At 34.2% G+C, this 13,715-nt stretch overlaps 1 long non-coding RNA gene across 1 annotated transcript; it reads right to left on the bottom strand.

The window, feature by feature from the left end:
* Positions 1 to 840: 840 nt before the first annotated feature.
* LOC147063262 (uncharacterized) lies at positions 841 to 2,959 on the bottom strand. The gene is made up of 3 exons (XR_015072149.1): positions 2,446 to 2,959; positions 1,862 to 2,053; positions 841 to 1,446 (listed from the first exon to the last, which is right to left on the bottom strand). It is a non-coding gene; the product is annotated as an uncharacterized LOC147063262 (long non-coding RNA).
* Between the last annotated feature and the right edge of the window lie 10,756 nt (positions 2,960 to 13,715).

Raw genomic sequence — 13,715 nt, forward strand, 5'->3', positions numbered from 1 at the left:
GATCTTTTAAACGTCATAACTTCTGAATGAACTGTTTGTGTATATTTTCTTAACAATATTTATCATTTTAGTGTGAAAAAATTCACGTTAAACATGTTGATTTGGTAAATTTTCACAAATATTTATCATTCTATTCTTATTTCATATTTTTTAAGGGATTCATTTTATTCCAAAAATAACTGACCTACAAGTACCCACCTGGTAAAAATTGGATTTGGATTGGATGGAATTTCCTAGTAGATTTTCCAACTAAACAACATGACGCTTTCTATATATTATTTACTGTTAGTTTTGAAATTATTGTATTTGAAATAAATAATGTATCAATAATACACATAGAAATCAATAGATATATAAAATAGATATCACAGTTTAAAAATCAGAAAGATCAATGCATATTACCATTGTTTATGTTACAATATAAAACAACATTTATCATTGAACGTAGGTACCAAGAAAAATAGACTTCATTAAAATGTGTCAATATAGTATATACCCGATATAATTATATAAATTATTATATTGTTAATTACTCTGTGGGGTCCATATATACTGCTTCAATAGTAATTTAATTTTGTACTTGATTTACTTATTATATGTACAAATGTAATATACTTACCTACTTATTAGGATATATCTTGGTGAATTTTAAAATAAGAGGAAATTAAATGTAGGTCATCGTGTCTAACTAGATGTCAGCCGTTGTTAAGTCTTATATAAATATTTATACATTATTAAATTGTTTTTCTGTTTTTTATTGATGTAAAGACATGGCATGTATTCAAAGTAATAACAAATTAGCTGTGTACTATTTATTTAACTTATATTAAAACCCCAAGATTGATTTCGTCTTACGACATATTTTATTCTTCTAAGTTTTACTATGACATTGTAATATGAACCATGGATATAGTATAGTACTTAAAAAAATCAAAACTGGTAATATATTATTTCAATATTTAATTGTCAATTTTCATTTGAAGTCAGCATTTAATTACTGGTATAACACATAATTATTAACTGATATCTACAACTTCAGATGGACAAATTAATTGATATATCATATTATCAGTTTTCATTTCCTTTCAACAATGTATTCATTCTAGCAGCTATTTTAAATATCTTACTAGTTTTTATGTCATGGCACCTTACAAAGGCTCCGAGCAACCGTATACTGAGCTTCGAGAACAGATGTTTACGACGGATACTGGGTGTGCGGTAATTTTAGAAGTAACGGGAGATAAAAGAACGCACCAAATAGCCTCCCATCACGCTGAGAGTGAATACGCAACTTTGTACCTGGCCCGGCCACGTGCTGCGAGTGCCTGAAGAGAATCCCAATCTGGTTTGCCTGTTCTTCAAGCCAACCGGATTCCGGCGTCCTGGATGGCCGCTAAATACTATCTATATAGCATATCTGGCGGAGTTACGGACTGCTAGTATGACCTGGAACGATGCAAAAAAACTAGAGTGACAGAGATTCTTGGAGGCGCCGCATTGTATCCATATGCTGCAACTAAGATGCGGATATAGCCGAAGAGAAGAAGTAATATACAGTATCTAGAAAACTTAAAGCCTTTGAAATGTGTGTGTATAGATACATGCACCTTTCATTGGTGTTGGAAAGACAATTTTTCTAATATCAAAGTGATATTGAGACTGAAAAAGACAAGACTTGGAGAGTAAGCTCTACCAAATGACATACCTAATATGATACAAGTAACTGATATGCACAATTATATTATATTTTATATTACGAATCAAAATAGCAACTTTTATATCATTATCGATAATAAATTTAGTGCAAAAATGTTTTTATAAAATTGTTTTATTTTTTAAACATTAGTCACTTTATATTTACCTTGTGTAATTGTACTATTAAATCTATAAAATGGGTGTATATGCTTGATGGTCGACGTCATAAATCACGCCATGTTCGAATCGTACGCCGAAAGTTGGATTTATTTCATTATTAATTAAAAGATTTATTTCATTCCATCTTATTCATATGAAACCGTCGACAAGCAAAGATCTCGGTAAACATTTTCTCCATCTGCAAAAAACATAACATAGGAACTGTTAATAGTGTGATTTTTAATCTTTTATAGTTGGCGACTGTTTGAAGAGTGGTAATTAAAACGGATTAGTGATAATACAAAGCATCAAAAAAGATTGATTAACTAAAATAAAGTAATCAGGTAGGTAACATGTTTAATAAAAACTAGAACGCCTTAGATTATATCAAACAAATATATATGAAATCACAGGTTTTATATAATTCTGGAATGAATGTAACTAACCTCAAAAAAAGGATTGTATTACGTCGGAATTATGAAACATTGAAAGCATGTATAGACTAAGAAAACAATAAATAAACACTTGAATAATATATGCAAAACACACAGAATACTACGATAGTAATAAATAACATAATATTGTACTTACAGATAGTGTTTCTTATTCCTGATATAAAACACAATTGTTTTAGGTACCTTGCAATTTGTAAACATAATATTTGACACTTTTGACAGCAGAGAGATTTTTATATTAGTCTATGGCCAAAAATACGGATTTATTTGGCCGGCTAATAAAAAGATTTTAATAAAGCAAGAACATTTTAAATATGCGACAAATAAATAAAAGTATATATAATATAGTTGTTAAAAAAATCTGTGTACATTATAAAATATATTTAATATTATAAATACATATATTTTTTAAATTTATGTTATAATTTGTAAACGACGAAGCACGTCAGCTAATACGCATAGTAAATGTTTAAACTTCGGTAATCAAATTCGAATGTGACAGAAAGAGAAAGAATAACTTTTTAATCATATTAGCATGCGTAAAAGAGATGTAACATAATATCACTTTCACTTTAAAAATCATACCTAGTATTCAATGTCATAGTTCAACTTTAAATGAAAAAACAGAAACTCTAGGTAAGCATGTGTGCCCTTAAGCCGCAAAATCCACGTAATGCTGCGGGACGACGCGCGCGCGTAAATTTATTGATTGGTCCAACCACAGAACAGATAATAAATAAAATACCGATAGGCTACATTCAATACGCTGCATCTTGATGCAGGCTTTTAAATGTGTGAGTGTCCTACGAAAATGAAGCACGCATTATGCACGTGCAATAGTGTCTGTAATACACCAACATTAAATAAGCGTAAATGCATAAACCGAGAGTAGTTTTCAGTATTCGACGTAAAACGTATTCTTGACAAGTGTGTAAGTTTAACCCGGTACTTCCTTACTTGAGTCGATTACCTGCTATCGCCTTACCCGTTATGTATTTCAGTTCCCATTATTTCTGAGTTCCGTGTGTCCAACCATTCAACTAAAATACAACTTTTTATCGCCAACATTTTATCGCTACGCGAAGGCCGGTAAAACGTCATGATTTCAGATCGATAGGATCAATAATAAAACTACATGTTTTGTTATTGATCCTATCGATCTGAAATCTTTACCAAAAGATTCTTCGTGGTTCGTTTCCAGATAGAAATGATCTACTTTCCGAAATGATTATAAGTATGTATTTCCGCAGCTAGTACTAAATTTGTGAAGGTAGTGGGCATCTCATTTTGTCTACATTACTAATTTTTTTTAATCCCACGGCATCAGAACATTGGCTTACTTAATTAGTGCAACCTGTTGCTGTCCAGTATCTGAGTATATGTTAAGCAAAAATATAATTGATTTAATAATCAATGCCGGGTATCTACCGGTAGCGAATGGTGAAGGCAGGCTGTGAAGATTCAACATAAATATAGTGCACAGTAAACTTTGTCAGTCATACTTATTTGTTTTCATTGCACTAATAATACAAATTGCAGATGGTATTTGTGAATGCGTTCGATGAGAATTTTTCTTATTCGTGACTCGAATGACCTAATCAGTAAGAGCGATACATATAATATAATAGACGCGAAGACTCATAAGTGACTCATTATTTCCCATGACTAAAGGGAGGTTTGTCACTTGTCGTGAAGTTCGGAAAATCCAAAGCTGATCGCTGGCATTTACATTCGCTCTTACCGCGCCTCGTCGCTTTCACCGAGATCTCTCACATAATATTATTTCTGAGTATATTTCCCAGACCCAAACACTCCACCCTACGATTCTAGCGATGAACATCCGGCCTGCAACTATATCAACTGGTGGGATGCTCATAATATACTAGTCATTAGGGAATCCAATCCCGAGCCAAAATTTTTATCCCGGGATTTCGGGAATACAATCCCGGGATTGACGTTTTTTCGATATTTAATATTATTTTTTTTATTTCTATAAATAGCATTGATAAAATCGGTTAAAAATGTTTAGTATCATTTACACTATTAATTAAGACATCGTGAATCTTGGAAATACGTGGGTTTGATGGAGTAAATAATATTTTAATAGGTGGGTATAGATAATAATGTGAAAGTAAAACAGTTTTTTTTTTAAATTTATTTAAGAAAAGATAACATTCATAAAATTTGGTGTAGAAACAAGTGCCTGCCTGAACGTCCGTGCCCGTCTGCACGAGAACGTCAGTGACGTCTAGCTACTAGTTAAACAAATTGCGTATGACAACAAAAAATGGTTATTTACTATCCATGAGCATCCGGTGATTCCCCCTGTGACATGTGCAGGTAGATACATTTCACTAACATAATTTTGTACACATAGTAATTGATTTTGATTGACAAAAAAATCCATACAGAAGGTTTTGGGATTATGTTTACTAATCCCGGGATTTATAGGTATCAAAAATTGTCCGGGATCCCGTGATTGGATTCCCTACTAGTCACTGTGACCTGTCGTACCTACAGTAACAGGAGTACTGAGGGGCACGTAGACCCCCATAATGTACTCGTCTCCTGGACAATGATAAAATACATTTATACGTGGATAATTTCATGGTTATATCACAAATATTAATTAATTAGAACAGATGCCGGGATTATTATGTTATTATTATTATTATGTTGATAAAAATAATTCTGTAATATGTACCTATTGGCATATTTGTATTTTAGGTCAGTCATCTGTGATTAGGGTGATGTCACACTTTACCGTGATAGATGATAACACTGATAACTGAAGTGGAGATAAAAATAACACGAATTATTTTATCGGTGATGTTTTCATGTAATATGATTTTGACCAATCAGAAATACGCCCTCTATTCTTTAACTGACAGTAATAATATTATCTGTAGGTAAATGATTTTTACTAATTTGTTTTCTGTCAAAATATATTAGTGAGATGATACAAAAATGACAGGCAAAAAATACATAAATATTTGCAAAAGCTTGCGAAAAAGTACAATTGGCTAGGTTTTGATTGATTAATATTATTATGAAGGTTTTCACGTGATTTCTTAGTAAAACAATGAGGAGTTTTGAAATTTTAGCTTGGTCATAATATTAACATAATAGTTTTAGCAACTACCTACAATGTATATAAAAATATTAAAATCACAAATAAGTAATACATTATAAACAATGCTTGTTGTAATGTAACTAACAGGCTCCTTTAGCTGAATTTAATAAATCCAGAAATGTCCACAGAAAAACTAAGATCCGGCTCTATAAAACCGTCATACGCACAGTCGTTTCATACGGGTGCGAGTACTGGACGCTAAATATGAAAGCAGCTGAAATGGTGGAGTGCTTTGAGAGAAAGATCCTGAGGCGGATATACGGACTCATGAATGATGGTGGGGAGTGGAGGATTAGGTACAACACGGAACTATACCGCTTATACCAAGATTCAAAACCCTCCACCTTCATAAAACTCCAGAGGCTAAACCGGGCAGGCCATGTCCAGCGCATGCCTGAGTCACGGATACCGAATAAGATAGAAGAGAAACCCAGGGGGGAAAGGCCAGTGGGAAAGTCACGCACACGATGGGGTGATAACATTACAAAAGATGCCAACCAGCTGTTAAAAATCAGGAACTGGAAAAGACGTGCGAAGGACCGTTCCGGATGGAGGACGGCGGTGGAGGAGGCCAGGGCTCGACTTGAGCTGTAGAGCCATCGAAGAAGAAGAAGAAGCTGAATTTAATTCGCTCGATAATTTTTCGAATTTGCTCAAATGTTTTCGATGTTTTTGTTATATTACCTACCATTTTTTAGTACATATACTAAATTAAATAAAGTAGGTAATTTCTCTCAGAACAGCAGGTGAAAATAAAATCTGTTTTCAATGATACAGAAATAAATGTAGCAAAATAACACAAAGGGTCATTATTTCTCGTAAAATTGCATGTTTACGACATGTTATAGAATAACATTTTCACAAACAGGAACCCATTTATTTATTTTTTACGAGACGGAGCGTTTGTCTCGAGAATTTTACGAACTGGAACTGCACTCCAGTACGCTCCGGTTCATTTCAAACGCTGAATTCCTCCTGATATAGAGAGACTAGTATATATATTTAAATCCGAAAAAATCTCGCTGGAGTTTGACTCACATGTCTGTGGACGCGGTCGATAGTGGCTTGCATTGGATCAATATGTTATCAACGATTTATCAATATTATATTTAAACTTTGTAAATTTTACACACTCTCATATGAGTAGAATAAATGCAACACGGCTTTAAATATACGGAAGGCATTCTCTGTAATTTCTTTTATGGTGTTAACTGTCAATTCATGGTGAAAATTAATTGTATTATTAATTAAATCAAACGCAATTTTATAGTACTAATTCTACTTTTTTATAAGATATTAAACTGGACCAATTTCGTTCGCTTCATAAAATTACATTTTACCTCACCGGGATCGAACCCGGAGCGGAGCCCTCGGATGAAAGGCCAGCGCCTTACTCAAGATCACGAAACATGAGACGGGTTGCAAACATCTATCGTAAGTGAAATGTACAAAGTATACAAAGGTGTGAATATAAATTCGATCTCCATAAAGTACCATCAGTAAGTAATATTATTTTGGTAGGAATCATAATATATAAAGATAAAACATTACCAGTGATAAAAGACAATAAGTATTAGAATAACCTATTATTAAGTAAATAAATCTTGATTACTGTGTTAAATTATTAGTTTACTATGATTGACATTACTAAAATTAAGTTGATTCAACTTACTTCCCCAGTTTAGACGTGTAACTATGTGATGCTAAAATGCAGTGACGATAATTTACACACGATATCCCGAGTATGCATGCAAAAAGCCTTGACTTTGAAATTATTATGATATTCATTATACATTGTAAAACAGCTTGAATTATGATGACTGATGAGTGATGAGTATTGTTTTATGAACGATATGTATCTAATTGCTAATTAACAGTATTCTACCATACATATGGTCCAATCCTCTCACTTATATATTATTGTGTTACCTATAATAGTATATAGATAGTGGTATTCAAACTGTGCCTGGTGACCACAGAACAAGATAAAAATGCAAAAGCCAGACCCCATAGACCAAAACTTAGACGCCAACTTTGATTTACGACTTATTTGCGAATTATAAATACAAAGTCAGTCCGTTCTCAAATATATATCAATATTAAATGCGTGTTTCGTTTACGTGACAAACTGTTATAGCCCCGTAGCTATGAACCTGTTTTTGTATTCTTATCAAGTATTAATAAGTATGCATAATGAATGTCTGGAATGCGTTTGATAAAGATTTTCTTTATCGCACCATTGTTCTTATTAATCGAAACCACTGGAATATAATGCATCTTTATCGCTCATTGTTTCAAACTTCTTTCTAAATGATATTGTTTTATATGTATCCACTTTCCTTATCAAAATAAATGTCTGAGAATGCCATTTATTAAGGAAGTTTGTTTTGTATACAATCAAAATAGCTTTTCAATTCAGTTTTTATTCAACCGACGCATCGACTGAATTCAATTTTATGACATTAATATGGACGAAGCGTCTGGAAAAAAAATGACACTCACTTTGTTGTCGGGTCTGCCGAATGCCGTAATCTGTTCTAATGCCATTACAATAAAGGTGATATTGCTATAAAATCCCATGCTTTTTGTCGGGTCTGCCAAATGGTTGGTTTGCTCAAATGAACATTGACAGTAGACTGTTCTAACGCCATTACAATAAAGGTCATATTGCTATAAATTCCCGATGCGTGATATCACATAATGGAAATTGCGTGACGTCTACCTATACATCTGCAAATTTACTTACTAGTTACTGTATTGAGTGCGTTCATTGATTCAATCACTATATCAAATCAGACTATTAACAAGTTATTGTCTAAAACATTATGTATTATTTATATACTAGGTACCTTCTAATAAAGCCAGTCTAAATATAAAAGGTGTGTATATGAAGTTGATCCCGCCGTTTCATAACAAAACGTGAATTAATTCATATTATCTAGTCTTCATCTGAATGCGGCTGAGACCAAATCCACGTGCAATGCTGCATGCATTGACGCCGACACTCCTTTGCGGATTTCCAGTTTGCCCGTCGAGCTGGTATCCAGGGTCAAATACTTGGGTGCCACGGTTGCCGACGATGGTGGTATTTTTAGTGAGCTTGGAATCCGCATGGGTATGGTGGGTGCATCCAGCCAACTTTGAATCGCATGGAGGTCTTCTGTGAGGACCAAATGCCGTTTGTTCAACGCGTGCGTGCTACCTGTGCTCCTGTATCCTGTATGGCTGTGAGACATGGCATCTTACTAAGCTTCAAAGGTCTCGGCTTTTGAGCTTTGAGAATCGATGTCTCCGCCGAATCTTAGGGGTACATAGGTACGACCGCGTTACAAACACCCGAGTTCGTGAGTAGACACATCAGCCTTCGGTGATTGACGTAATCAGGATGAGACGTTTTACGTGGCTGGGACATGTGTATCGGATGCCGCTAAAGATTGCGACACTTCGTACCCTTGTGGCACAGCATCAAGGTTTCCATCGCCGTGGCCGGCCCCAGTGTTGCTACAAAACCGATCTACGCGCTGCAGGTCTGGAATGGCGGGAGGCGCAAGAGTTGGTGATGGATCGAGGGAAGTGGCGGGAACTTGTGCTTGCCCTATGCCCCAACACTGGGTCGTGACAGGGTGAAAGAAGAAAGAAGAAGAATGATTCAGGCATAAACATAATATTCTTTAACTCGCGTTATAGTATATCCCATATTTCTGCACATTAAACGATTATTTATATACTTATATTATTATTAGGATGGTACACTTCCCCATGCCTTATTGTTGTGTTCTCTAGCTGCGACCAATACCTACAAAGGGTCGGTGCAAGCTATTTGAAAATATAATAATTCTGGACGATTTTAATATGCAAGATGGTAGATCTCATTATTGCACAATATCGTAACCTCCAATGTCTCTTTTATATCTTATATTAGTTTTTGAATAGCATCTACGTTTATAATATTTTTTTGTTAAAATGCCTGTATTGATTGGTTGTAAGTCTTAGGTTTGAAGTGCATTTAATAACAATTGTATATTAAAATGAAATTAAAATGAGTAGTGTTGAAAGAAACCCATAATCCTAAAGGTCAACCCAGTGAAAGGTGCTTGCAGCAGTCAGATGAGATTGATGAGAGTTAAGATGTTTCCTAAATAACGCGAAGATCCGCATTAGCTAGTAACTGTATCATCCGAACTGCCTTGCCTTTTAGACATACCGCAAAAGCAATGCATGCCCCAGATGATTGAATCAATTTATGAGTGCCACGCATCTTACAGTAGTCACAGGTCTGCGTGTCGTAGAATACCGAGAGGAGTGGGACCAACCCGTTGAGAAGACTGCAAATCATCCGAATTATGATATTCGGTCATGAGGTCCTGACGAAAAAGGAGACGTAATACTTACTCCATTTACCTAAATAATTTGTATGAACCTGAAACTCCCCCCCCCCCCCCTTACGTCCGCCTGACTGATAAAGATTACGACTCATCATCAGATCATCATCAGCAGATTCTGCTATTAACATAATATTTAAAGAATTAAAAAGACACACAATTTACCATCGCATGTTATCTAAGTGACATTACACCTACAGGTTATAGAGAATAACACATACAAATAAAATCCTGTATAATTTCATGTTTCAAACGCAATTCATAAAATTCAAATTGGTGAACATGCTGAGAAAATAAGAATATATTTCGTTTGGAATGGCTATATTTGTAAATAATGCGAACATTATCAAGAACCGTGAAACTATAATTACAAAATTTTTACATAAAATGCAATTCGTCGAGTCAAATGGATTTTATTTCAATCCTCACTAAATACTGTAAAGTAACTACATAATTACAATTGATAGATCGTTATTAATGTTACAGTTGACTTTTGACTTTGGTATTTTATTATACTTATTGTCAATAATTATATCTAATAAAAAAACATTTTAAAATGTCGTAATATAAAAATGCCAACAAGTTTAATACAAAACACCCACGCAAATAGATGCAGAGATCTACGTTAGTACCTATCTATCTATAGTGTCATAATTAATGTAAGTCATCATTGAATTATTGAAATAGAAAGGAATTGTAATAATTTATACTAATGCATTAGACTTTGTCAACATTTCAATTATTCTACTAAAGTTATACACTTGACCCTCTGCCAAACTCCTATGTCACACAAAACACCCTTAGCCGGCTCTCACAAGCTCTCTCTCTCGTCTGCAACGTGTCGAATACGTCGATGTGACGTCATCGTTATTCACAAATCACACGTTGCCAAATGGAGTTCCGCACATTGTTCAAATACACTTCGGCAAAAAAACATGTAAAACCATTTACAAACTTTACTGCACTCGAGTAAGTAATCACAAAGAAAATAAAAAAAATGGCCGCCGATGCATGTATGTAAGAAAAATCTAAAGCCAACTGAGCGATCTTAATATTTTTGGAAGTCACCAACTAAACCAGGGTTAGTCAACCTTTTTATACCTACCGCCCACTTTTGTAACTCTGTTAGTAGTAAAATTTTCTAATCACCCACCGGTTCCACAGTAATGACGAAAGTAACTTTACTTTATAAAATTAATAAAGCCGAGTTACAGCAAGGTAAAGCATATAATAATGATTACGTCCCAAATACTTTATGTCAGATTTTCGCTAAGTTTGGCAGAATAAATCTTTATAAAATAACTAACTGTAGTTAAATCTATCTTTTTATTTATATTTTGCATACACAAAAGCACGAAGTCTTATCAAATTATATTTAATTAATTCAATATTTGGATATAAGACAGGCATTTTTTTTTATTTTGCCATATGTTTTCAAACCCCTACCACCCACTATGAAAGCTGGAACGCTCACTAGTGGGCGGTAGGGGCCAGGTTGACTACCCCTGAACTAAACCATACATACTTACCAACGTAACAATAATAACATAATATAAGACTCTTTATAATATTTATAGTCCAAAATGTTTGATTTTACAACATTTTGCTGTTGATTTGGCCAATTTTCCATGAACATACTCGTATCTCAGCCGTAAAGCGAGTCATTAGTGTATTTAAAAAAACATTATTATTAAACTAGTTATTTTATCAAAACATATTTATTAAATTATTGTATTTATTGACCCGTAAGAAATTAACGAAATCATCAATATCTAAATAATGTTTACTGCATTAATGTAATAATATCTTCTGGGTACCTAACATAAATAAGTTTTCTAAATATTGCGAAATAATAAAATATAATAATGAGCTGATAGGTAGTTTTCACGGTTAATTTGACGTTCATTCGGGCCACGGACATAAATTATCGTGACAGTCAAAAACGTTGCAACTGGCTCGGGCGGGTACGGATTACGGATGCATCTGGATGAGTCTGAATCCGTTTGTAATATCTCCGTCGAGTCAATCTGTTGAAGAAATCTACTGACCTACGATGGCAGGACTTCGATTAAAGGTGTTAATAACTACAATCCGGCCGTCCTAACTGAATTCTCGAGACCACGAGCAATGTTGCATCTAAAGCCCCCTTAGACAGAGCATTTTTATCTTTCCCCATTCGTGTATCAATTATTTTGGACACCAATGAAATAAAGTAAATGAGGAACTATTCATTTTACCACGTTATTCTTAGCTCGTATTCTTGTTTGTCCGGTGGTTGTTTATCCGGTACAAATCTTGCAATCGATTTTTAACTAACTCCCCGACTATCTAGACATTTGAAACTTTTTTTACTAATTAGGTTTTTACTGACAATTCAATTATTCATAATTTGTTTGTTGTATTTTTTCTCTTTTTTTGTAACTTCTGACTAGATAGGTAGGTAATGGAGTTTTTACATACTCTATTGTATTGATTTACTATATAAGGTAGAGTAAGAGTTTTCGTTGTCAGTGTGTGTTTGCCTTTGGTGAGTGTACACGACGCCTGAAGATGCCAAAAGGCGAAACCCGGGTCGCGAGAAATGACTTAAATGGAATAGTACAGAGCTTGAATCCATTAGAATTTATATTCAAATTCCATCAAGTACCTTCGGTCGAAAGTATTAATATTACAAATGGGTAACGTTTTTCAGTCATATTTACACGATTTAAGAATTAATACCCCCGTCGCCATCACGAAACAAATTGACGTGTTCACAGCTCTACGTTCGCTCTCCGATTGCTAGCGACTAGCGAGTCCAAAATTTCGTCGCACCTATGGTTGAAAATTATTTGTACCGTCTTAACTTCTGCGGAAGTACGTGGCAACGCAACGCACAGGGCCGTGAGAAGTGGTGGCAGCTTGGAGAGGCTTTCATCCAGCAGTGGATAGATTCAGGCTGATGATGATTGCAAGTACGCAATTTTTACACAGTTTCTGAAAAAGCGGCCGCCTAATCGTGGTAAATCGCAAATTTTACCATACTTTTTGTTTTCCGCAGTTACATTAATAAAGAAGCTCTCACACCTGTATCTGTGAGGAAAATGTATCCAATATTACATTTTGTTCGGATTTGGAAAATGTTAAATATGGTAAACCCATAAGCAGATATTGTACATTGCGCATATAATACTTATAAATCATTTTCATATAATTACACCTACGCTTGGTAGGTACTATGATCTCGTTGTCTAAATAACATATTATTATTTGATACCATAGTAGATATTGTAAAAATCGAGATTAGTTCGTTTAATCAAATGGATGACGATATCCATATTATATTACAATCTCTGCGTCTCAGTAATTACAAAACAATATAATAAAATGACTGTTTTCTAAGTAAAGATAAGATAAATATATTTTTAATTTATGTATGTTAGTTAATCCAGTAATGGACAATAGCATTCATATATTGCATTTGCATGCAATATATTATATAATATATTTATCGGAGTACAACGCAAAGGCAATGTGGCGCCACTTTCCCCGGTGTATTGCCACGTTATTTGCGTTTCCCATGTGCGACCTGCAGCGTGTATATCGCTTTCGTAGTACCAATACAGGGTGTGGAAGGATCAGCTTCGCAGTGCTCTTCTAAGATATCACTTAATTTCAAAAGTGTTAAATTTAATATGATATGTAGTATTCAGGTAGGTAGTTAATTATCTCGGTAAGTTGTGATATTTTTTTAACATGACCACATCGCGTTAGTCGCGAGCTTCAAAATATTTCATTTAATTCAAAATATATCCCATTAGAATCTCCAATTTGAGTTATTTTTATTTAGAATCAAGTAAGACGTGTTAACTGTGATAACAATAATTATTGAAGATAACTTCCTTGCTTGTG

The sequence above is a fragment of the Rhyacophila brunnea genome, unplaced genomic scaffold (genome assembly GCF_057557595.1).
Source record: "Rhyacophila brunnea isolate RB1 unplaced genomic scaffold, BYU_Rbru_1.0 scaffold_9, whole genome shotgun sequence".
NCBI lineage: Eukaryota > Metazoa > Arthropoda > Insecta > Trichoptera > Rhyacophilidae > Rhyacophila > Rhyacophila brunnea.